The 23879-nt window shown below is 38.5% G+C and overlaps 1 protein-coding gene across 1 annotated transcript in view; it reads left to right on the top strand.

Annotated features, from left to right (window-relative positions):
• Positions 1 to 23879, top strand: part of EIF4G3 (eukaryotic translation initiation factor 4 gamma 3) — a 370424-nt gene that overhangs the window by 71953 nt on the left and 274592 nt on the right. The window contains exon 2 of the mRNA XM_082833610.1: positions 12614 to 12689. The gene's annotated coding sequence lies outside the window, so the exon portion shown is untranslated. The remainder of the gene's footprint in view (positions 1 to 12613; positions 12690 to 23879) is intronic.

Consider the following 23879-nt stretch of genomic DNA (forward strand, 5'->3'; position numbering starts at 1 on the left):
ACCAGGGCCTACACAGCTTCAGATGACGTAGCTCCTGCTTGAGTTTCTGAACTCTGTGATGACCACTCCCTACATGCTCCCTTCACTCTAGTCTCATGATCATTTTTTAAAAAAATTTATTTTATTGAAGTATAGTTGATTTACAGTGTTGTGTTAATTTCTGCTGTACAGCAGTGATTCAGTTATACATGAATATGTATATTCGTTTTCGTAATCTTTTCCATTATGGTTTAATATAGGATATTGAATATATCCTGTGCTATACAGTATGACTTTTTGTTTATCCATTCTTTATATATAATAGTTTGCATCTGCTAATCCTGAACTCCCAATCCATTCCTCCCCTACCCCCCTCTAGTTTCATGATCTTTGAACACAGCCCTTTTCCACTTCTGGCCTTTGCATTTGATGCCCCCTTCCTAGAATGCTCTTTCCCTTGCTTTTTGTAGAATGGATAATTTGCACCCTTCTGATCCCAATTTAGAAGTTATCTCGTCTGTCTTATCCAGAATACTATTACTCACTTCTTATATCATTCTTTTTACTTTCATGCCATTTTCACCATTTTAATTATCTGGTTTACGTTTTGTCTGTCTGCCCCCAATAGAATGGAAGCACCATGAGTTTGGTGACTTTGCTTATTTTATTCACTACTTTGTAGCTACTTATAAAATATTTGTTGAAAATGAATGAATGAAGTGACTAGCTGCTTAAAAGCCTACTGCTTGCATTTGTCCTTCTAATGCCACTTCCCAAACCACGGTTGTATCATATTCTAATTTGGGGGCTAGAAGAGGGAATTAACAGGGATTGAATGACAAATACCCGGCAGGCATCATGCAGAGAGTACTTAGTCTAGTGACTTAGTTAATCCTCAGAGCAATTTATGAATGTTTTATGTTACCATTTTACAATTGAGGAAGCTGCTGTTTAGAGATTAACTATGACTACACAGTGTACTAAAGGCTAAAGCTAGGAATGGAACCCAAGATTGTCTGACTCCAATCCAGAGCCTCTAGAGCACAAAGCATTAGGAAATTCTGTGGTGAGTACGCTTTTACTCAGGAAATAGGATTTTGGTCACTTAAAAAAAGGGGAGATGGGGCTTCCCTGGAGGCGCAGTGGTTGAGAGTCCGCCTGCCGATGCAGGGGACACGGGTTCGTGCCCCGGTCCGGGAGGATCCCACATGCCGCGGAGTGGCCGGGCCCGTGAGCCATGGCCGCTGAGCCTGCGCGTCTGGAGCCTGTGCTCCGCAACGGGAGAGGCCACAGCAGTGAGAGGCCCGCGTACTGCAAAAAAAAAAAAAAAAAAAAAAAAAAAAAAAAAAAAAAAAAAAGGTTGGGGGGGAGATGGATCTTATTTCTTCATTCTTCTTTCCTCTTCTTTTTCACCCTTTAACTACTGTTAGCCAATCCTTATAGTCACCATTCACTCATCCTGCTCTAGGTGAAATGAATCACATTCACTATTCTCTTGGGAATTCTTTATAACTTTCTACAGTCCTCTTAAAACAGGATTTTCCAAAGTTGAGCAATAGTTAGGGAGCAGGGAGGATTTAACATTCCTTTTTGGCTGCCTCGTTGCTATTTAAATAGTGAATATTTGGTGTAGGGGACTGGGTAACTGATAGTAGTCAGAGTTTAGAAGGGGACAGGGATGGTGAATAGAAGGCAACAGAGGAGCAGAGTGCAGCTAGCCATATGGACTGGGCTACTGGACTACTGTACTTCAGAATGTTGTTATAGCACATTAAATCAAATAAACCACAACAATGTTTGTCTCAGAACAATAGGGAGGGACTTGCCTGGCAGTCCAGTGGTTAAGACTCCGCAGTTCCTCTGCAGTGGGCAGGGGTTCGATCCCTGGTCGGGGAACTAAGATCCTGCAGGCTGCGAGGCGCGGCCAAAAAGCAAAACAAAACAAAATAAAAAACAACATTAGGGAGCATTAGTGAGTCAGTATACTATAGGGAGATCAGTGTATTTTTATAAATACAGATTTTTAAGAAATACGCGCAAATATTTTTTCTTTAGAACAGTAAATTTGTCAGAATGAAAAGGACAGTATGAGATAGTTGACTTTAATATTAATTTTTAGTATTATTGAAGGTGGTTTAATAGGAAAGAGAATTGAAACAAAATATGTCTTCCTGTTTCTTTTAATATGGGTGGATATGTTAAAATTATTTTTTCTCCTGACATTTATTTCTTTTGTTTTTATTTTTATTACTACTACTGCTACTACTGCTGCTACTACTACTAGTACTACTACTTGAGATTGTGGAGTAAAATTACTTAAGGATTCACTGTCATTGTTACTGAATTAACATTTATACGTGATTATTGGCATATCAGAATTTGTCTTAGTTATTAAAAACTAGTCTGAATTTAAGCCATATGTACACTCTTAATTTTTTCAGATAATACTATTGTTTTATTAATGATAATTTCAAGAATCTCACTAGTATCAGTCTGTTGACATAGTACTATAACTCTTCTTCCATCTACCTCATGGATGAATTTAATTACTGTTTGGAAACATAAGGTTTGTGTTACCAGATATTGTATAACTGAGCATTTATAATCTTAAGTGGGTAGTGTTGTACAAAGTATTGGGGAAAACTCTTTTATTAGGTTAAATTAAGGGTAGGCAACCTATGGCCCACTAGCCAGCTGCCTATTTTTGTAAATGAGTTTTATTGGAACATGCCATATGCATTCATTTTACATGTTATCTGTAGCTTCTTTTGCATTACAGCAGTGTAGGCGAGCAATTGTGACAGAGACCATATGGCTCGCAGACTCATACAAATACCATGAATGCACAAATATTTACTATCTAGCCTCTTGAGAAAAAGTTTGCTGACCCACAGGTTACATTAACAACTTATAACTTACCGTTGCAAACTTCCATATTATGTAGTTTTCCACCTTCGCCTCCTTATCTCCTTGTTATTTTTAGTAATTGTTTTTCTTTCTTTATTTTCATTGATCTGTTTTCTGATTCACTGACTCTTTCCTCTGTCATCTCCATTTTGTTACTGATACCACCCAGTGAATTTTTTAAAGATGTTGTATCATTCAGTTCCAAAATTTCCACTTGGTTCTTTTTTACAGTTTGTATCAGTCTGTTGAGAATTTCTATCTTTCCATTCATTTGAAATGTGTTTACCTTTACCTCTTGGAGCATAGTTATAGTAGTTGCTTTATGTTCTATGCCTGATAATTCTAATATCTGAGTCTTTTCAAGGTTGGCATGTGTTGATTGTCTTTTCTCCTGAGAATTGGTTACATTTTCTTGGTTCTTTGTATGTCACGTAATTTTGGATTGTGTCCTAGGCACTGTAAATGTTAAGCTTTATAAATTCCGAGTCATTTGGAGAATATTTTTTAAGCAATCAACCTTGTTAGATTTGACTGCTAGTTCTTGAGAATTGGTTACATTTTACTATATTTGTATGCCGAGTAATTTCAGATTGTATCCTGGACATTTAAAATTTTATGTTTTGTATTTTTTTTTAAGTTTTTTTTTTTTGATGTGGACCATTTTTAAAGTCTTTATTGAATTTGTTATGATATTGCTTCTGTTCTATGTTTTTTTGGGGTTTTTTGGCCCCAAGGCATGTGGGATCTTAGCTCCCTGACCAGGGATTGAACCCTCACCCCCTGCATTGGAAGGTGAAGGCTTAACCACTGGACCACCAGCAAGTCCCAAAATTTTATGTTTTATAGATTCTGGGTCCTGTTATAATACTTGGAGAATTGTGATTAAAAAAATTTTTTTTAAGCAGACAATCAACTTGATTAGGCTCAGGGCTCAAGTTTTGTCTCTCTGTGGGGGGTGGTTCTAATCTTCGTTTATTTTCAGAGCTTTTAATACGCTGCTTTGGATCTGTCCCATTTATGTACAACTTTGAGGGTGAGCCTGGACTTATGTAGGTTCATACAAAGAAATAGGGATCCTCCTCCTCTCCTTTTCTTCTTTGGAATTCCCCTAATACTCTGGCCCACAAGGACTCTTTCCTCCATTTTCTCTGGCCAAGAAGAAGGGGTTTCTGGAGTATCACAGTGCTCTTTCTTTAATTCTGACCTGTTTAGTATTTTTTACCCCAGTGATTTAAGTTAAAATGAAATTCTTATCCTTGTAAAAACTACTGGGAAATTTAGATGAAAAAATTCAATGTAAGATTAGATTTCAAAATGAAATGAATGAGAATCTGCATGATGAAATTAAATAGGTGCAAATGTATTCTGTTTACATTCAAGTGATTGATTACTTATAGTTATGCCCAGAATGAATCAGACATGATTTTGTGACTATTTTATTTTATTTTATATTTATTTATTTATTTATTTTGCCGTACGCGGGCCTCTCACTGTTGTGGCCTCTTCCGTTGCGGAGCACAGGCTCCAGACGCTCAGGCTCAGCGGCCATGGCTCACGGGCCTAGCCGCTCTGCTGCATGTGGGATCTTTCCGGACTGGGGCACGAACCCGTGTCCCCTGCATCGGCAGGTGGACTCTCAACCACTGTGCCACCAGGGAAGCCCTGTGACAATTTTAGATGGAAAGAAAACACACATGGACAATAGTTTATTACAGACAACATGAATGTATTAATAAGCAGAGGTAAAGAGAGCTCACACAATCTTTGTTTGCATTGATAATAAGAAAATTGTCTCCCTTCCACTTTACTCTGATAGGATTATATCACATTTGCCTCTCCACGAGTGGTCAAAAGGAAGTGAGTATTTCACCTAAAAGATAAAGACTAAATAATAAAGACTTAATAAAGACTAAAAGATTTATTAATATTAACAGTACTCAGATATTTGAAGAGTTTTCCTGTGGAGTAGAGCGTACTAGGTATATGGAATTCCTGCATTTGTTGTTAGGTTGACTAGAGCAATGTGGACCTTCCAAGTATAATTTGGTGTGCTTTTCATTGTTGATGAATTAACCATGATTCTTTATTTTGTGAAGTTTTTTCTTCTGTTAAATGTGGTTTTCTTTGTTACTGTTTTTCTAGTGTACAGAAATACTTTGACTCATTTCTAGATGCTATAATTAATCTCCCCTTTGGTATATTGACAAGCAGTATTGATCCACTGGTTTAGTGTAAGTGTCCTTTGGCTTGGGTTTGTTGGCTGTGGATAGAGAAGGATCTTTTCCAGATATTACTGAAGAGAAAAGTTTGTCAGGAGTAGTGTCAAGAAGCTGGCTGGGCAAGTTTCCATGTTGCAAGGTCATTAGGCAGACTTTCAGGAGAGTGTAAGATCCTGTATTTCTTTCTGCCATTGAAAGAAATTCAGTTCACTGCATAAATCCAGCTACCCATTTTCCTGTGGGGCACCTGTTTCGCTATTACTGTTGCATAAAACTTCTCTTTGTTTGCTATGTAGATTCTTAGGATGAGCCATACTTCTTTTAAGTCTAGTGGACTACGGGAATTCCCTGGCGGTCCAGTGGTTAGGACTCGGTGCTTTCACTGGCAGGGTCTGGGTTCAATCCCTGGTTGGGGAACTAAGATCCCATAAGCTGTGTAGCATGGCCAAAAAAAAAAAAAAAAAAAAAAAAAAATCACTTATCTTAAAAAATAAGTCTATTGGACTAGATCATGATGATGAAGCATTTTGAGTTTATGACTCTTTTTAGCAATATTCTAGTGTCTGGGGATAGAGTAGTAGACAAAGTGCTTGCCCCACCATGAAGTTTTAATATTATTATTTAAAAAATTTGTTTAAAAATTACCTACAATGTTATTCACTTTTTTGATAACAGCTTTATTGAGATATAATTCACATAACATAAAATTCACCCATTTAAAATGTATAGTTTATTGGTTTTTAGTATATTTACAGACTAGTGTAACTATCACCATAGGTTTAGAACCTAATTTTAGATTACTTCAAAAAGAAACCCATATCCTTTAGCAGTCATCCCTCCTTCCTCCATTTCCACCCATCCCCTCAGGCCTAAGTCTTTTTCTTTTATACTTTTTGTCTGTGGATTTGCCTGTTCTGGTCATTTCATATAAGTGGAATTATACAAAGTATGGTCTTTTGTGACTGGCTTTTTTCACTTAGCATTGTGTTTTCAAGGTTCATCCATGTTGTAGCATGTATCAGGACTTCCATTTCTTCTTATTGCCAAATAAAATTCATTGTATGGATATACTTCATTTTGTTTATCCATTCATCAGTTGATGAAAACATTGTTTCTACTTTTTGGCTATTGCAAATAATGCTGATTATGAACATTCATTTATTAGGTTTGTGTGCACATGTTTTTATTTCTCTTGGATGTATACCTAGGAGTGAGTATTGCTGAGTCATTTAGTGACTTTATTGCTTAACCTTTGGAGAAACTCAGAACTCACTTATTTTAGATATCTAGTTTTATTTATTCTGATAAATGCAGAGTTTTGCAGCCCCACCATACTGAAGATACGGAAAAGTTCCATCACCTAATTACAGTCCTTCAGTGCCATCTCTCTTTTTAAAAAATTTTATTGAAGTATAGTTGATTTACAATGTTGTGTTAGTTTCTGCTGTACAACAAAGTGGTTCAGTTATACATACGTATCTTTTTCATATTCTTTTCCATTATGGTTTATTATAGGATTTTGAATATGGTTCCCTGTCCTATATAGTAGATATTCTATATATAATTCTATATATAATAGTTGCATTCTATATGTAATAGTTTGCACCTGCTAATCCCAAACTCCCAGTCCATCCCCCACCCCCACCCTTGGCAACCACAAGTCTGTTCTGTATATCTGTGAGTCATTTTTCAATTTCGTAGGTAAGTTCATGTGTGTCATATTTTAGATTCCACATGAAGTGATATATATGGTATTTGTCTTTCTCTTTCTGACTTATTTCACTTAGTATGATAATCTCTAGTTACATGCATGTTGCTGCAAATGGCATTATTTTGTTCTTTTTTATGGCTGAGTAGTATTCTGTTGTATATATATGTACCACATCTTCTTTATCCATTCATCTGTCAGTGGACATTTAGGTTGCTTCCATGTCTTGGCTGTTAGAAACAGTGTTGCGGTGAACATAGGGGTGCATGTATGTTTTTGAATTATAGTTTTGTCTGTATATATGCCCAGGAGTGTGATTGCTGGATCATAGTGCTGTCTCTCTTTAGGTAAACTCTTCCCCAGGCCCTAGCCACTATAGTTTTGCCTTTGCCGGAGTGTTACATAAATGGACTCATAGCCATTTTGAGTCTAGCTTCTTTCGCTTAACTTAATTAGCATTTGAGATTCACTCATGTTGTTGTATCAGTAATACATTACTTTTTGGAACCCTCCTACACTGTTGGTTGGTGCAGCCACTATGATAAACAGTATGGAGGTTCTTCAAAAACTAAAAATAGAATTACAAAATATTAACAGCATGGTCAGCAGCCATTTTCTTTGGCAATATTGGTCTTTAAAAAAAAAACAAAACACAAAACCTAAGCAGAGTATGTTTCTGGGTAAATTTAAATGCAACTGTCAGGAAATCAATTTGTAATATGTGATGAGTTGTGTTCTGAGTTAGAAAACCAGAGTCAGAACAAAGGCATTTCTGGCTAAGTGCTTGGAGACTAACGTTTTTGGATTTGTTTAAAAAAAAAAAAAAGAAAAGAAAGCAATATAATGGTTCTTAGTTGTTAACATTCAAATGGTGATTTCCAGAGACTTTTAGAGCTAAAACACAATGGGAAAGAAGGTATAGGCTTGCAATTCTAAGATCAAAAGAGCTTGGGGAAACTAATTGTTTTCTGAAATTGGCAAAAACTCTGGACAGAAATACAGAAATTTCAATATTCATATATTTTACAGTAGAGATATTAATGTATTTGATTAAGGAGTGCTGCCTTATTAACTTTCTAACAGTGGAAAAATTCTGAATTCCAGTAAAGGATTTTGGACCTGAATTAACAGCTCAACATGAAATTGAATTGAAACAAATATTAAAATTGGCTAGTTTTATTTCTGTGAAGTTTTAGTGGCAAAAGATAAGCAGCAATGAAGGAAAAATAATTTATTTATTTATTGATTGATTGATTGTGGTACGCGGGCCTCTCACTGCTGCGGCCTCTCCCATTGCGGAGCACAGGCTCTGGATGCACACGCAGGCTCAGCGGCCACGGCTCACGGGCCCAGCCGCTCCGTGGCATGTGGGATCCTCCCGGACCGGGCCACGAACCCGTGTCCCCTGCATCGGCAGGCAGACCCTCAACCACTGCGCCACGAGGGAAGCCCTGAAAAAATAATTTTTTCAACACATTCTGTTACAGATTCCAAGGTTAAAGTAGGAGTAGATATGTCATAGTGTTTAGGTTTGAGAATACAATTTGTTATGCTTTTGTCCATACAGAATGACTAAAGTTGTGACCCCTGAGATTTCTGTAGTTGCTAGGTCGGGTCATTCAGGATGTTCTGCTTTTTGGGACATTTTACATGCTTGGTGCCTACATTTGACAGCTTCAAACTCTAATTTATTCCTGTCCGTTTCATCTTTCATAATAACATGCGTTAATCTTACTAGTATAGTTTCATACTTGAGTTTGAGGATGGGCTCTGTCTTTGGTGCCATTTAGGTAAGTAGAAATTAGCTGGATGCTTTACTATTATCCACTGAAGACTCCATTCTGGAATTTGCTTCTCTTACTTATCTACAGTCTCTGGTAGTACAGCTCTAGTTTTCCGAGTGTAGGAAAGGGTTAATTTTTTTTAATTTAAATCTTTGGCTGCGCTGGGTCTTCGTTGTGGCACACAGGCTCTTCATTGCAACGTGTGGGCTTCACTAGTTGCGGCACATGGGCTTCTCTAGTTGTGGTGTGTGGGCTCCAGAGTGCCCGGGTTCACTAGTTGTGGCGCGCCAGCTTAGTTGCCCTGCGGCATGTGGGATCTTTGTTCCCCGACCAGGGATCGAACCCGTGTCCCCTGCATTGGAAGGTGGATTCTTAACCCCTGGACCACCAGGGAAGTCCCTCACTACTTGTTTTCACTACTTGTTTTCTAATTTGTCAAAATCTACCTTTTGAGGAGGTACTGACTATATGTCAAACCCAGGGTCAGATATGATTGCCATAGATTAAGAAGTTTCATCCTGGTGGGAGTTCATCATCCTTGAAATGTCAGTAAACATCTGTGCTCAAAAAATTATAGGTCTCCTCTTTCCTTCATGGTGTAAGTAGGAAATGTTCAGATCATTATGTAGTGTCCTCATAGATCCTTGGATTTCTCTGACGAATATCTGCCTAATTGACATTTAGTGGAGAGTATGTAGTGAGTACTATAATAATCAGAGTCTACTGTGTTTTACTACTCTTATTTAACCCTCAAATTTTGTTTCTGAAGTTTGTCTTTTAATTTTTTATTAGAAAGAAGGTGGGAAATTAGAATTTTTTTTCATTTATAGTTCTATTTTGGGTTGGCCATAAAGTTCGTTTGGGTTTTTTCCATAACATGTTATGGAAAAACGCGAACGAACTTTATGGCCAACCCAATACTTGAGTCTTATTAATTCGGTTCTTACATAGCAGCTGTCTAATCTTGCTAGCGATTATGCTTGTATTTCCTGATGACATAATATAAATCATAGCAGTTTGAAGTACAGAAGTGTCAAGTGGGTGTGCTACTGTATTTCAGTCATGAGATTTAAAAAATAAAAACAGTGTGGTCTGGAGCACTGCACATGCATATTACGCTGCTCATTGTTTGAATTAGAATTTTAAGTGGTATTATGAGAAGCTGTTTTCTTGTCATGTTGAGCTGAAAGGGAGGTAAGCATCCGGTGATGTATGCTGGAGATACAGAGCTTGGTGAGAGCTGGTAATCTTAATGACAGGCAGAATTAGGAAGTATGTAGTGTAAGAGCTTTACATGTGTGCCATTTCTTTGAAATTCACCTGTTTCTGGAGAAAATGCCTAGCAGTGCTTATCTCATACTGATTTATCTAGGCTTTTTTAGTGGAAGGAGGGGGTGCTAAACAGCCTAGTTGCAAATTACTAAACTACCATTAAAAAAATTGAGATATAATTCACATACCATAAAATTCACAATTTTAAAGTGTACAATTCAGTGGGGTTTTTTTTAAACCATATTTATGAAGATGTGCAACCATCACCACTACGAATTAAGGAGAAAATTGCTCCGTAAAATAAGTTCCCTTGGTTTCATGCATTACGTGCCCAGTCTGCAGTAGTGTGTTCATTTGCCGTTGGGCAGGTGATTCAGCCTGGGCCAAGAATTTGGGACTTCTTAGAAGTTTTAGAGTGACACTCCATTGACTCTTTTATGAGATGAACTACTAAGTTAATTCTGTCCGGAAGATAGGGGCAACCATATTTTGACCAGGTTGTGATGATGCTTTTTTACTATGCTATAAAGTATTCTGCCCAGGGGCACATCGATGTAATAGGAAGAGCACTGTCTTTAGAATACAGAAGAAACCTGACCTGGCCTTAGTTAGCCTTGTTAACTTGGGCAAATTACTTCATCTTGCTGCGACTAAGTTTATAGGAGATACTGTAAAATGGTTCATTGAGGACAACATGGTTGTTAGGCTTGCCGCATGCTCTAGATTCAGATCTCCTGACTTTGGTTTTCAGTTTTCTTTTATAGAGCTATGTTTTTGTCTTAAATATTTTTTTTTTTTTTTTTTTTTTGGCGGTACGCGGCCTCTCACTGTTGTGGCCTCTCCCGTTGCGGAGCACAGGCTCCGGACGCGCAGGCTCAGCGGCCATGGCTCACAGGCCTAGCTGCTCTGCGGCATGTGGGATCTTCCCGGACCGGGGCACGAACCTGTGTCCCCTGCATTGGCAGGCGGACTCTCAACCACTGCGCCACCAGGGAAGCCCTGTCTTAAATATTTTTATCCAAATGATCTTTTAAGAAACAATTTATTAATCCACAATATTCTGTTGGTAGTTTTCAGAGAGGGGAATAAATGACGTCAATATTCTTTATGTGACCAAGGAAAAAGAATGTTTGTTACTGGGATATTGACCAAATATATGATTGCCTCTGTAGAAGTCTTGTAGTTAACAGTAATATTGTTAGCCAGTAAAGTTACTAACAGAAATCAGGAGCCTTAACCTTTTCTAGTAAGGTTAAATGGTATGGCTCAGCTCTTGGGGCCTACTACCGGTGACTCATTTGAGAACTTATTCCCACCTAGTGACAGTTGGCCCTAGCTCGAAAAACTACTAGCAGTTGGCTTTGTAGAAGAAAGAACAGTCTCATATTTTCTACCATTCATGTGACCACAATGCAGAACCATAATTCAAAGAAAGTTTTATTTTGGCTCGGGGTAATCTTCATTCTGAAAGAATTGACAAACTAATATAAAGGACTTTTGTCCTGAAACTTGTTAGGCTTACGTTTTCTACATTGCAAACATATATACAGTTTCTTTGGATGAAGCAGTTCCTTTATGAAATGTTTCAGCTTTGTTATTTCTCAGTGCAGCATTTTAAATCAGTTCTTTGTGTGTAGGGGATGATGGCAACGCATGGAACTGTTGTCTGAGGTTGCTAGTTTGAAGAACTAACTAGAGACTGGTACAGTGTTACTAATTTTGAATGACTAAAGCGTTGGGTTTTTGGGTTTTGTTTTGTTTTCCCTCTCCACCTCAGTAAACTTTTGCTACTTGGATATAAAGAATTTTACTTCTAAAGATTCTCTTAGACCTCTGCAACTTGTGGTCATTCATATAAAATTATTATTTGCAGCTGTCACTTTTTCTTCCTTACTGTTTCATTAAATTAGAAAGGAACATGATGTGAGAACTATTAAATATTTCTTAGGTTGAAGAAATAATTCTGTCTTATTTTGGGTTTATTATATTTGTAGTCTTTCTTTTAAAATACATTTAAATTATAGAAATACTTCATATTTATGGTAGAAAAGGCAGTTATGTAATCCTGTCATCCAGAGATAATTGCTGTTAATCTTCTGTGCCAAGTCTCTTAGTTGTCATTCTTACAGAGGTAAAATACCACCTTACCAGGGAGAAGAGCTTATGTCTTCCAGTTTTGAAGCTGAATAAAATGATAGCCTTTTGTCTTTTGAAGAATATCCTGACATGTTGAAATATTTTAAACTAAATTACAGTGGAGAGCCTCTTTCATAAAAATGAGGAGTTGGTGGGTAGATATTGGGAAAATAACAGCTAAAAAAGAAAAACAAGGAAACAATTGTATTCGCAGAACAGACTAGGTCTTTGTCAGCAATTTCCACGTTGATGAATTAGTCTTATCTTTCTGAATATCCTGCTTATACTTCCTTAGTCTTTTTCTCTAGAAAGTAAAGGTAGTAGACTCTCATCATGGGCCTAAAGTTAGGAGGCTTGTTGTATGATTTTTATTTGTTTTGAGTTTCCATGGAATGTTTATCACGGGAATCACTTTTGGAGAGACTGATCTAATCACATTAGGAAATTTGAAATACTTTGTTTTCTAGTTTCTCTGGAGAAATAAGTGTATAACTCCACTAACTGGATGACAAAGCTTGGGTCATTGGCAGAATTTTGTGGTTGTAATTTGCTCTTACTGCTAAAGCAGTTCATTTTTGAGTTCTCTTATCCTTAACTCGCTCTTCTAGAATTCCTAGAGGACCTGTGCAGCAGCCTCTCGAGGATCGAATCTTCACTCCTACTGTCTCGGCAGTGTACAGCACGGTGAGTACCTCAGGGTTGTTTGTCAGATTGTGTGTGTTTTTTGCACATGAACCTTTGATATTATAGGCAGTGTTTGTTAGATTGGTACATAATAGGCTTTTGACAGAAAAGTTCAATCAAATCTCGAACAGAATTAGATGTATATAATATAATAAGGTGAATAGGTCTTTTCCCCTGTCATCTTAATTTAAGTAGACATGAAAGAAACATTCTGTTAAGGTAGATTGACTTGTACACCTTTGTTCTTTTTCCTCCCTTTTCCTCCTTCCATAAATATTGTGATTCTTCTAGGACACTGAGTTTTAATTTTCTTTTGGATATTTTTTCTTAAATTTTAATAAATTTTACACTTTTAACTTAAATTTTTTATTTTACTTTTTTCCTTCTTTGATTACATATAAAAATGCAGAAAGTTTAGAAAGGAGAACAGTGGTTAATGGGAGTAAATTTAAATATTTATGTTAAATGATAGATTCAAATTCATAAATGAAGGGAAATTTAAAAGTTAGAGGATGAAGATAATAAAATTAGAAGCAGATTACAGGGGTATTACAGTGAGCCTAAGGGAATTTAGGGGAGAATCGAGGAGTTGGACATGTCTTTTTTTTGGGCTGTGCCATGTAGCTTGCGAGATCTTAGTCCCCCCAGTCAGGGATTGAACCCAGGCCCTCGGCAGTGAAAGCACGGAGTCCTAACCACTGGACTGCCAGGGAATTCCTGGACATATCTTTATTTTTTAAATAAAAAAACAATTTTTTTTCTAAGGGAGGGGGGATCTCTCCCCTTATTTTCTCTTTCTTTTTTTAAGAATTTATTTATTTTATTTATTTTTGGCTGCGTTGGGTCTTTGTTGCTGTGCATGGGCTTTCTCTAGTTGCGGTGAGTGGGGGCTACTCTTCCTTGTGGTGTGTGGGCTTCTCATTGTGGTGGCTTCTCTTGTTGTGGAGCACGGGCTCTAGGCACGCAGGCTTCAGTAGTTGTGGCACACGGGCTCAGTAGTTGTGGCTCTAGAGCACAGGCTCAGTAGTTTTGGTGCATGGGCTTAGTTACCCCACAGCATGTGGGGTCTTTCCGGACCAGAGACTGAACCTGTGTCCCCTGCATTGGCAGGAGGATTCTTAACCACTGAACCACCAGAGAAGCCCTAAAATTTTTTTATATTTATTTATTTGGTTGCGTGGGGTCTTAGTTGCAGCAGGTGGGCTCCTTAGTTGCGGCTCCAGGGCTCCTTAGTTGTGGCATGAGAACTCGCAGTTGCAGCATGCATGTGGGATCTAGTTCCCTGACCAGGGATTGAACCTGTGCCCCCTGCATTGGGCGGTCAGAGTTTTATCCATTGAGCCACCAGGGAAGTCCCTGGACATGTCTTTTTAAGAAAAATTTATTTATTTTTATTTATTTATTATTTTTGGCTGTGTTGGGTCTCCGTTGCTGCACGCAGGCTTTCCCTAGTTGCAGTGAGCGGGGGCTACTCTTGGTTGCGGTGCGCGGGCCTCTCATTGCAGTGGCATCTCTTGTTGTGGAGCGTGGGCTCTAGAGCACGTGGGCTTCAGTAGATGCAGCGCGTGGGCTCAGTAGTTGTGGCTCATGGGTTCTAGAGTGTAGGCTCAGTAGTTGTGGCGCACAGGCATAGTTGCTCCGCGGCACGTGGCATCTTCCCGGACCAGGGCTCGAACCCGTGTCCCCTGCATTGGCAGGCAGATTCTCAATCACTGCGCCACCAAGGAAGCCCTGGACATAGCTTTTAATGTTTCATTTCATCATACCATTCATCCTTGGAAATAGGGTGCTTTAAAGAAACTCACAGTATAGTGAGAGAGATGAGTAAATAAATAATTGTAATCCAAGTGATGTGATAAAGCAATAATTCTTATCCTTTTGGGTTATAAATTACTTGTAGAATCTGAAAATAGTCGCAGTGCTTTCTCCTCAAAAAAGAGCATATACCAAGTGTTTACGTATAATTTCAGAACTTCACAGATGTCCATCAGGCCATTCATAAGGCTCGGGTTGAGAACCTTTGATTAGAGATACGACCATGCTATTATATGGGAAAGGGAGAAGTTGCTTCATTGAGGAAGTGACACTAAGCTGGAAGGTATAAGACTTCTAAGCAGGGCTTCCCTGGTGGCGCAGTGGTTGAGAGTCCGCCTGCTGATGCAGGGGACAACGGGTTCGTGCCCCTGTCCGGGAAGATCACACATGCTGCGGAGCGGCTGGGCCTGTAAGCCATGGCCGCTGAGCCTGCGTGTCTGGAGCCTGTGCTCTGCAACGGGAGAGGCCACAAGACTGAGAGACCCGCGTACCGCAAAAAAAAAAAAAAAGGACTTCTAAGCAGAAAAGGGAAGAAGAGGCCTCTAGGAAGTGAAAAATTAGAGGCATCGTTAATGGAATGGTCAGTAGTCAGAAGTGTGGCATGTGTGCTAGGTTTTGTAGCCAAAGTAGAGATGAGAAAAGTGAGTTTTGCAGGTTTTAAGGTTGTCCTAAAGAGATAGAAGTTTATCATGCAGGTAGTGGGTAAGGTAATTTTTTTTCTTGGTTTGCTTAAAACAAGTCTCAGTTTACACCTATTGGAGATCAACTAAACACCTGTTAATTACTTTCTGAATCCTCTGTAACTCTTAAAATGGTCCCAGTTTGGATGATACACTATCTGCTCACTGTACTAATTGGGAACCTTCAATTTACATTAAAAAAATAACCTTTAATTTTTTTCTGGCACAAACTTCCTCCAGGCCAGAGTTGTTTGTTTGTTTAAAGTACTGAGGTTGGGGACTTCCCTGGCAGTCCAGTGGATAAGACTCTGTGCTTCCACTGCAGGGACACGGGTTCGATCCCTGGTTAGGGAACTAAGATCCCGCATACTGTGTGGCATGGCCAAAAAAAAAAGTACTGAGCTTAAAGGCTATAGAATTTTATCAGGCATAACTCTTAACATGTAATTTTTGCTAATTATGAAAGTATACCTTCAACATTAAATTATTTTCAAAATTAGGATAGGAAAAAGAAGATGAAAATTTCTAGTAATCTTGACTGATTTCTAGAGGCATTTACTATAACCATTTTTTGGTATAGTTCCTTTGTCTCTTTTTCTGTGTTGTAGGCTCTGTATAAGATTTTTTTTTTTTTTTTTTTTCTTTATGTGGTACACGGGCCTCTCACTGTTGGCGGCCTCTCCCGTTGCGGAGCACAGGCTCCGGACGCGCAGGCCCAGCGGCCATGGCTCACGGGCCCAGCTGCTCCGCGGCATGTGGGATCTTCCCGGACCAGGGCACGAACCCGTGTCCCCTGCATCGGCAGGCGGACTCTCAACCACTGCGCCACCAGGGAAGCCCTTGTATAAGATATTTTATTCTCATTTTTCACTGTATTAATGTTAGCTTTTCCTATACTACTTGAAACATGTCTGAAATAATAAATTGTTGTATGCTGATTTGTTATAAGAATTTAGCATTCACTTAACATTTGACAGCTTATTTCTTAAGTTTTTTTTTTTTTTTTGCGGTACGCGGGCCTCTCACTGTTGTGGCCTCTCCCGTTGCGGAGCACAGGCTCCGACGCTCAGGCTTAGTGGCCATGGCTCATGGGCCCAGCCGCTCCGCGGCATGTGGGATCCTTCCAGACCGGGGCACGAACCCGTGTCCCCTGCATCGGCAGGCGGACTCTCAACCACTGCGCCACCAGGGAAGCCCTATCTCTTAAGCTTTTAATGTGTGTCAGATACTGTTCTAGATGTTGGGAATATAGTAGTGAGCAAACTAAACCTGCAGTCCTCATGGAGCTTACTTTTTTGTGAGATAGAAAGATAGTTAAATAAAAAAAAAATATGTGTGCAATATGCTATTAGGTGGTAATAAATGCCGTGATGAAAACGAGGCGAGATAAAGGGATAAGGAATGACTGGACATCCTACTTTAGCTAGGGCTCCCAGGGAAGTTTTATCTGAAAAAATGGCATTTAAGTAGAAACTTAAGAAGTAAGGGAGTGAGATTGTAGATTTTAGGGAACGAGCACTTCTGGTAGAAGAAAGAGCAGTGCAGAGGCCCAGAGATAGAATCTGGAGCATCAGATGATATAGGGTACTATAGACCATGGTGAAGATTTTGGATTTTAATCTAGGTGTGATGGAAAGCCATTGGAAATTTAAGAACAGAAGATCTGATTTTTTTTTTTAAGGTGACTGTACCTACTGTATAGAGGATAGACTGATGAGGGTAGGTGGTTGTGGTTGTGAGGTGGAAAGCAAGACCAGTGGGCGGTATTGTAGTAATATAGGCAAATGATGGTGGCTTGCTCTAAGCTGGTAACAGTCAAAGAGAGGAGATGGGGTTTGCTATATATTTTGAAAATGGAGTCAATAGGATATGATGATAGCTTGGATGTGGGATGTGAGAGAAAGAAGAGTAAAGGAAGATGTGGATCGTCGCTTGAGCAACTGAGTGGATGAACATGGTACTATTTATAGGAAGGAACACTGGGTGAGGAACAGGGTCTTTGTTGAGAAAAATTTATATATGTGAACATTATTTTTGTGAGGAGTTAAGCATTAGGTTGTTTCCTGTCGTGAATAACGTACTGAATTTTAACCCTTTTCTGTATTTTGGATTATTTTATAGAGTAACTTTCTAGAAATGCAATTCCTGAGTTAAAGTGTAGGCATGTTATTAAGATTCCTCATAAATGAGGACATGTGACTTCGTAAACTTAGTACTTTAGAGAGGAGATAACACAGTGCCTGCTACACAGTTTATATGAATTGTTTTGCATCTAAAGTTTTGAATTTATTTTTGAGTTAGATCAAATTTGACTTTTACTATTAAAAGCTACTGCCATATTTGTGGTCCTTCAGTTAATTTAAAAATTGGGTGTGTCAGTTATATGTGATGCCTATTCTGGAAGGACCAGGGGTTTTAGACAGTAAAAAGTTACCTTAAAATACGATGTCTCTACTTTTTGATCACTTATTTCCATTCTTAGTAATTTAAGTCTCTTCCCCACTTTCACAATGCTGTTGTGCCCATTAACGATGAGTAGGAGGGTAGTTGACCAGGTGCTTAGTCTCCCTTTTTCTCAGCCCCAAGGTTATGTATTGGTCATTATTCTCTAGTGTCTAGGTCCATTAGCATCATTTATGGCATTTAGTGTCATAAAATAAAGGCTAACCTTCAATTCACCTCCTCTTCGCTCCTCATATGGTGCCCATATGTCACTGTAATTGAGTTGGTTAAATTCCTTGAAAGGCAGAAAGACACCTGGATAGTCTTTAAAAATTATACAAAGATTTTGCTTTTTAATGTCTGATATGGAGGCTATATGCCCTTTTGTCAGCCAATTTAGGTAAGTTCTCTGCTGCTAATCAAAGAGGTATCAGAAGTAGGGCTCAGCTTTTATAATGCCTTCATTTTACATTTTAGCATGCTTATTATTTATTTATTATAGTCTGGTTTATCTAAGTTTCTCCTTGGAATATTTATCAGGGATGAGAGGGATACTTTTGTCATTATTCTTCATTAACCATAATTAGGGTGATTCGTCATATGAACAAAAAAAGAATAAAGCCAGTATTTTTTAAATGCTAGTAAGAGCAGTATATACTGTGGTAGAGAGGAAATGGCAAAACTAAAGAGGCATGAGCTAATCTGAAGTATATTCATTAATAACTGTCTTATTGGCATGCTTCTGAAGAACAAAATGTGATATTTTACTATGTTGTATATTTTTGGCTTATATAGTCAGCCCTCCGTATCCAGGGGTTCCTCATCCTCGGATTCAACCAACCGTGGATCGAAATGTTTGGAAAAAAAGATTTCAGAAAGTTCCAAAAAGCAAAACTTGAATTTGCTGTTTGCTGGCAGCTATCTACATAGCATTTACGTTGTTTTAGGTATTAGTGTAATCTAGAGATGATTTAAAGTATAGGAGAGGATGTGTGTAGATTATATGCGAACACTAAGCCATTTTATATAAGAGACTTGAGCATCCTCGGATTTTGGTATCTGTGGGGGGAGTGGGTCTACGAACCAACCCCTCTCAGATACCTAGGGATAACTGTATAGCTTATTTAGAGAAATTAGATTTTATGACTATTAAACCAGTATTTTTAACATAATTGCAGAGATAAACTTAAATTTTTTTTCTGGAATAGTGACTTTACTACAAGAAGCAGCAGTCTATATTCTAGGGGATTGGAAGGGCTATGTTATTAACTGCTTACGAAAAATTCCTTTCAATAAATTATTTAATTTGAATAAATTACTCCTTAATGTCATAACATTTCACAATACTTTTTTTTTTTTTTTTTTTCCTGTACGCGGGCCTCTCACTGTTGTGGCCTCTACTGTTGCGGAGCACAGGCTCCGGGCGCGCAGGCTCAGCGGCCGTGGCTCACGGGCCCAGCCGCTCCGCGGCATGTGGGATCTTCCCGGACCGGGGCACGAACCCGCGTCCCCTGCATCGGCAGGCGGAAGCTCAACCACTGCCACTAGGGAAGCCCCCACAATCCTTTTTAGTCAGCTTATACTTTATAAAGTTTTGATTCTGTCATCCTGTAGCTCTGTGTCATGTAATTAGAAAGTCAGCTGATACATATTAAGTAGGCCAACATGTCAATGGAGACCTCTGCACAGAGACAAAATTTAGCTTGGGTTGATTGACACTCTTTAAGCAGTTGTGTCCAGCCAGATGTAAATCCACTTAATTGCCCTATAATCCAGTACAGAGTAACAATCCATTTTTTCCCCCCAATGGTAAAACGCCAGCTGAACTCATTATTTGTTGGTTTATTTATACTTTTTTTTTTTTTTTTTTGCGGTACGCCTCACTGCTGTGGCCTCTCCCGTTGCGGAGCACAGGCTCCGGACGTGCAGGCTCAGCGGCCATGGCTCACGGGCCCAGCCGCTCCGCGGCATGTGGGATCTTCCCGGACCGGGGCATGAACCTGTGTCCCCTGCATCGGCAGGCGGACTCTCAAACACTGCGCCACCAGGGAAGCCCTATACTTTAGTTTTAAGAACAGCGTTGTTGAGTGTATTTGATATATAGGATATGTAGTGCCTGTGATTTAAATATATCTGAAGTGTAGTATTTAAAGTGTATAATTTGGTAAGTTTTATTATAAGTTTATAGCAATAAAAACCTCTACCACAATCAAGAAAATTAACATACGCGTCACTCCCAAAAGTTTCCTCATGGCTTTGTCATGTTTCTACCTTCCCCCACCGCTGGTCCGCTTTCTGTTATTATGGATTCATTTGCATTTTCTAGACTTTGTTTTTTCACTCAGGTTAATTATTCTCAGATTTATCCATGTTGCTGTGTTTATCATTAGTTTATTCCTGGAAAAAAAGTAAACTATGGGCTTAAAATTTAGAGTTGTCATAATCATGTTTCATATATTATTTTTTCCTCCTAATAATAGAGTTTGGTTTTTGTTAAACATAATGTAAATCATAATGATTATACAATTTGGCAGTTTTCTTTTTTAATACAACATTGCATTGTAAATAATTGTCATGCTGTTACATAGCATTTATAAACATCATGTTAACAGCTTAAGTAAGTAGCATGTCAATGAGATGAACCATAATTTACATAATCAGTTAATTCACAAGCTAGTGTTTGGTTTAAAGATCCCTTCTTCTTTATTTTCTATTTTAAATAACTTTGTGATACATACATGTATAAAATACATATTCATACATTATATATGTGTATATATTTTTTCTGTTTAAACAGGGTTATTTCCTTTGGCTAACATACCCAAAAGCAGCTTTACTAGGTTAAAATATTGGGTTGGCCAGAAGTTGCATTGTTTTTTTCCGTAAGATGGCTCTAGTAGCGCTTAGTGGTCTTTAACTTCATTCGAAACAGTTTTCTTAGATTCTGTTGTGACAGCTGTCCTGTCAGCATGCATTAAAAAAAAAAGAAACATCAAAATTGGTGAATTTTTGTATAGCCATTTTAATATTGAAGATGGAAGAAAAAAAAGCAACATTTTTGGCATATTATGTTTTATTATTTCAAGAATGGTAAAAATGCAACTGAAATACAAAAAAAGATTTGTGCAGTGTATGGAGAAGGTGCTGTGACTGATCAAATATGTCAAAAGTGGTTTGCGAAGTTTCGTGCTGGAGATTTCTCGCTGGACGATGCTCTGTAGTCGGGTAGACCAGTTGAAGTTGATAGCAATCAAATTGAGACATTAATTGAGAACAATCAACGTTATACCACATGGGAGATAGCCAACATACTCAAAATATCCAGATCAAGTGTTGAGAGCCATTTGCACTAGCTTGGTTGTGTTAATAGCTTTGATGTTTGGGTTCCACATAAGTTAAGCAAAAAAACCCTTCTTGACTGTATTTCCGCATGCGATTCTCTACTTAAACATAAGGAAAATGTTCCATTTTTAAAAAAATTATGGGGCTTCCCTGGTGGCGCAGTAGTTAAGAATCCTGCTGCCAATGCAGGGGACACAGGTTCGATCCCTGGTCCAGGAAGATCCCACGTGCCGCGGAGCAACTAATCCCGTGCACCACAACTCCCGAGCCTGCACTCTGGAGCCCGCGAGCCACAACTACTGAGCCCGCGTGCTACAACTATTGAAGCCTATGCGCCTAGAGCCCGTGCTCTGCAACAAGACAAGCCACTGCAATGAGAAGCCCGTGCACCGTAATGAAGAGTAGCCCCTGCTCACCGAAACTAGAGAAAGCCCACACGCAGCAACAAAGATCCAGTGCAGCCAAAAATAAATAAATCAAACAAGTAAATTTAAAAAATAAAAAAAACAAGTTGTGACGGCGATGAAAAGTGGATACTGTACAGTAACGAGGAATGGAAGAGTTGGTGGGGCAAGCGAAATTAACCACCACCAACCACACCAAAGGCTGGTCTTCATCCCAAGAAGGTGATGTTGTATATATGATGGGATTGGAAGGGAGTCCTCTAGTATGACCTCCTTCTGGAAAACCAAACGGTTAATTCCAACAAGTACTGCTCCCAGTTAGACCACCTGAAAGCAGCACTCGATGAAAAGCATCTGGAATTAGTCAACAGAAAATGCATAATCTTCCATCAGGATAACTAACGCAAGACCTCATGTTTCTTTAATGACCAGGCAAAAACTGTTACAGCTTGGCTAGGAAGTTGCGATTCATCCGCTGTATTCACCAGACATTGCACCTTCGGATTTCCATTTATTTCAGTCTTTACAAAATTCTCTTAATGGAAAAAATTTCAATTCCCTGGAAGATGGTAAAAGACACCTGGAACAGTTCTTTGCTCAAAAAGATTAAAAGTTTTGGGAATTATAAAGTTGCCTGAAAAACGGCAGAAGGTAGTGGAACAAAACGGTGAATACATTGTTCAATAACGTTCTTGGTGAAAATGAAAAATGTGTCTTTTAGTTTCACTTAAAAACCTAAGGAACTTTTTGGCCAACCCAATACACACACTATAAAGATAATACTCTTCACATACTGTAAAGTTACGGGCCTTTATGTTGCTGCAAGCAGTATGGGCGTCTATCCATTTCATTTTATCTTGATAGTTTCAGGTCTTCTCATTTTCGAACATCTTTGCTAATTCGATAGGTCAAAAGTGCTATTTAACAATTCCCAGGAGAGGAAATTGGCAGGTTAAGTGACTGTGGAAGGTTTACATTGATAAAATAATGATGTCATATTTTGGTTGTAAAATTAACAAAGGTTTAATTATATACCCAATTCTCAGTTGTAGGAACGTACTATTTAGGAATTTTTAGGACTTTTTTTTAGCTTTTTTTTCCTATTTAATATTTTTGAATTACTGGGTATAGAAAAGGAATGAAATTTTCCTGTTTGTTGTGGCAAGAAGGTTGTAAGGAAGACTGTAGTTTTAAAATTATTATTGTCGCTTTTCTCCAGTGGCATTGCTGAGTGATATTCAACCGCAGTTGGAAATCCAAATTTTTGTATTTGGAATTTAATAAAAGATGAAAATCACGTTTAACGATACATGTACATACATATATTTAAATTGTGTAAAATACACCTGACATAAAATTTACCACCTTAATCAGTTTTAAGTGTACACTTAAGTTGTACTAAATATATTCACGTTGTTGTGCAAATACCATTACCATCCATTCCCAGAACTCTTATCATCTTGTAAAACTGTACCTATTAAATAGCAACTTCATTCTTCTCTCTCCCCAGTCCCTGGAAACCACCACTCTGCTTTCTTTCCCTATGATTTTGACTACTTTAAGTACCTCGCATAAATGCAATCATACAGTATTTGTCTTTTTTTGTGACTGTCTTATTTCACTTAGCATAATGTCCTCAGTGTTAATCCACATTGTTGCATGTGTCAGGATTTTCTTTCTTTTTCAGGCTGAATAATGTCCCAATGTATGTGTATTGCACATTTTTGCTTATCCATTCCTCTGTCAACGGACACTTGGTTTGCTTCATCATTATAGCTATTGTGAAGAATGCTGCCATGATACCTCTTTGAAACCCTGCTTTCAGTTCTTCTGGGTATATGCCTGGAAGTAGAATTGCTGGATCATATGATAATTTTATTTTTAATATTTTGATGAATCATTGTACTATTTTCCACAGTGACTCTGCCATTTTACATTCCCACCAATAGTGTACGAGGATTCCAATTTCTCCACATCCACTCCAACCCTTGTTGTTTTCTGTTTCTATGGATTTTTTTTTTTTTTTTTTTTTTGCGGAGCACAGGCTCCGGACGCGCAGGCTCAGCGGCCATGGCTCACGGGCCCAGCCGCTCCGCGGCATGTGGGATCCTCCCGGACTGGGGCACGAACCCGTGTCCCCTGCATCGGCAGGCGGACTCTCAACCACTGCGCCACCAGGGAAGCCCCTCTTTGGGTTTTTTTTGATAGTAGCCATTCTAATGGGTATGAGGTGGTGTGTCACTATAGTATTGATTTGCATTTGCATAATGATTAGTAATGTTGAGCATCTTTTCATGTGCACCTTGACCATTTGTATATCTTCTTTAGTGAAATATCTATTCAAGTCTCCTGCCCATTTTTGAGTACAGTTGTTTGTCTTGTTGTTGTTCAATATTAGTAGTTTTCTGTATATTCTGGATATTAATCCTGTATCAGATATATGATGTGCAGATATTTTCCCCATTCTGTGCATCGCCTTTTTACTCTGTCAGTAGTGTCTTTTGAGG

Source organism: Leucopleurus acutus (assembly GCF_964270905.1).
Source record: "Leucopleurus acutus genome assembly, chromosome: 2".
Lineage (NCBI taxonomy): Eukaryota > Metazoa > Chordata > Mammalia > Artiodactyla > Delphinidae > Leucopleurus > Leucopleurus acutus.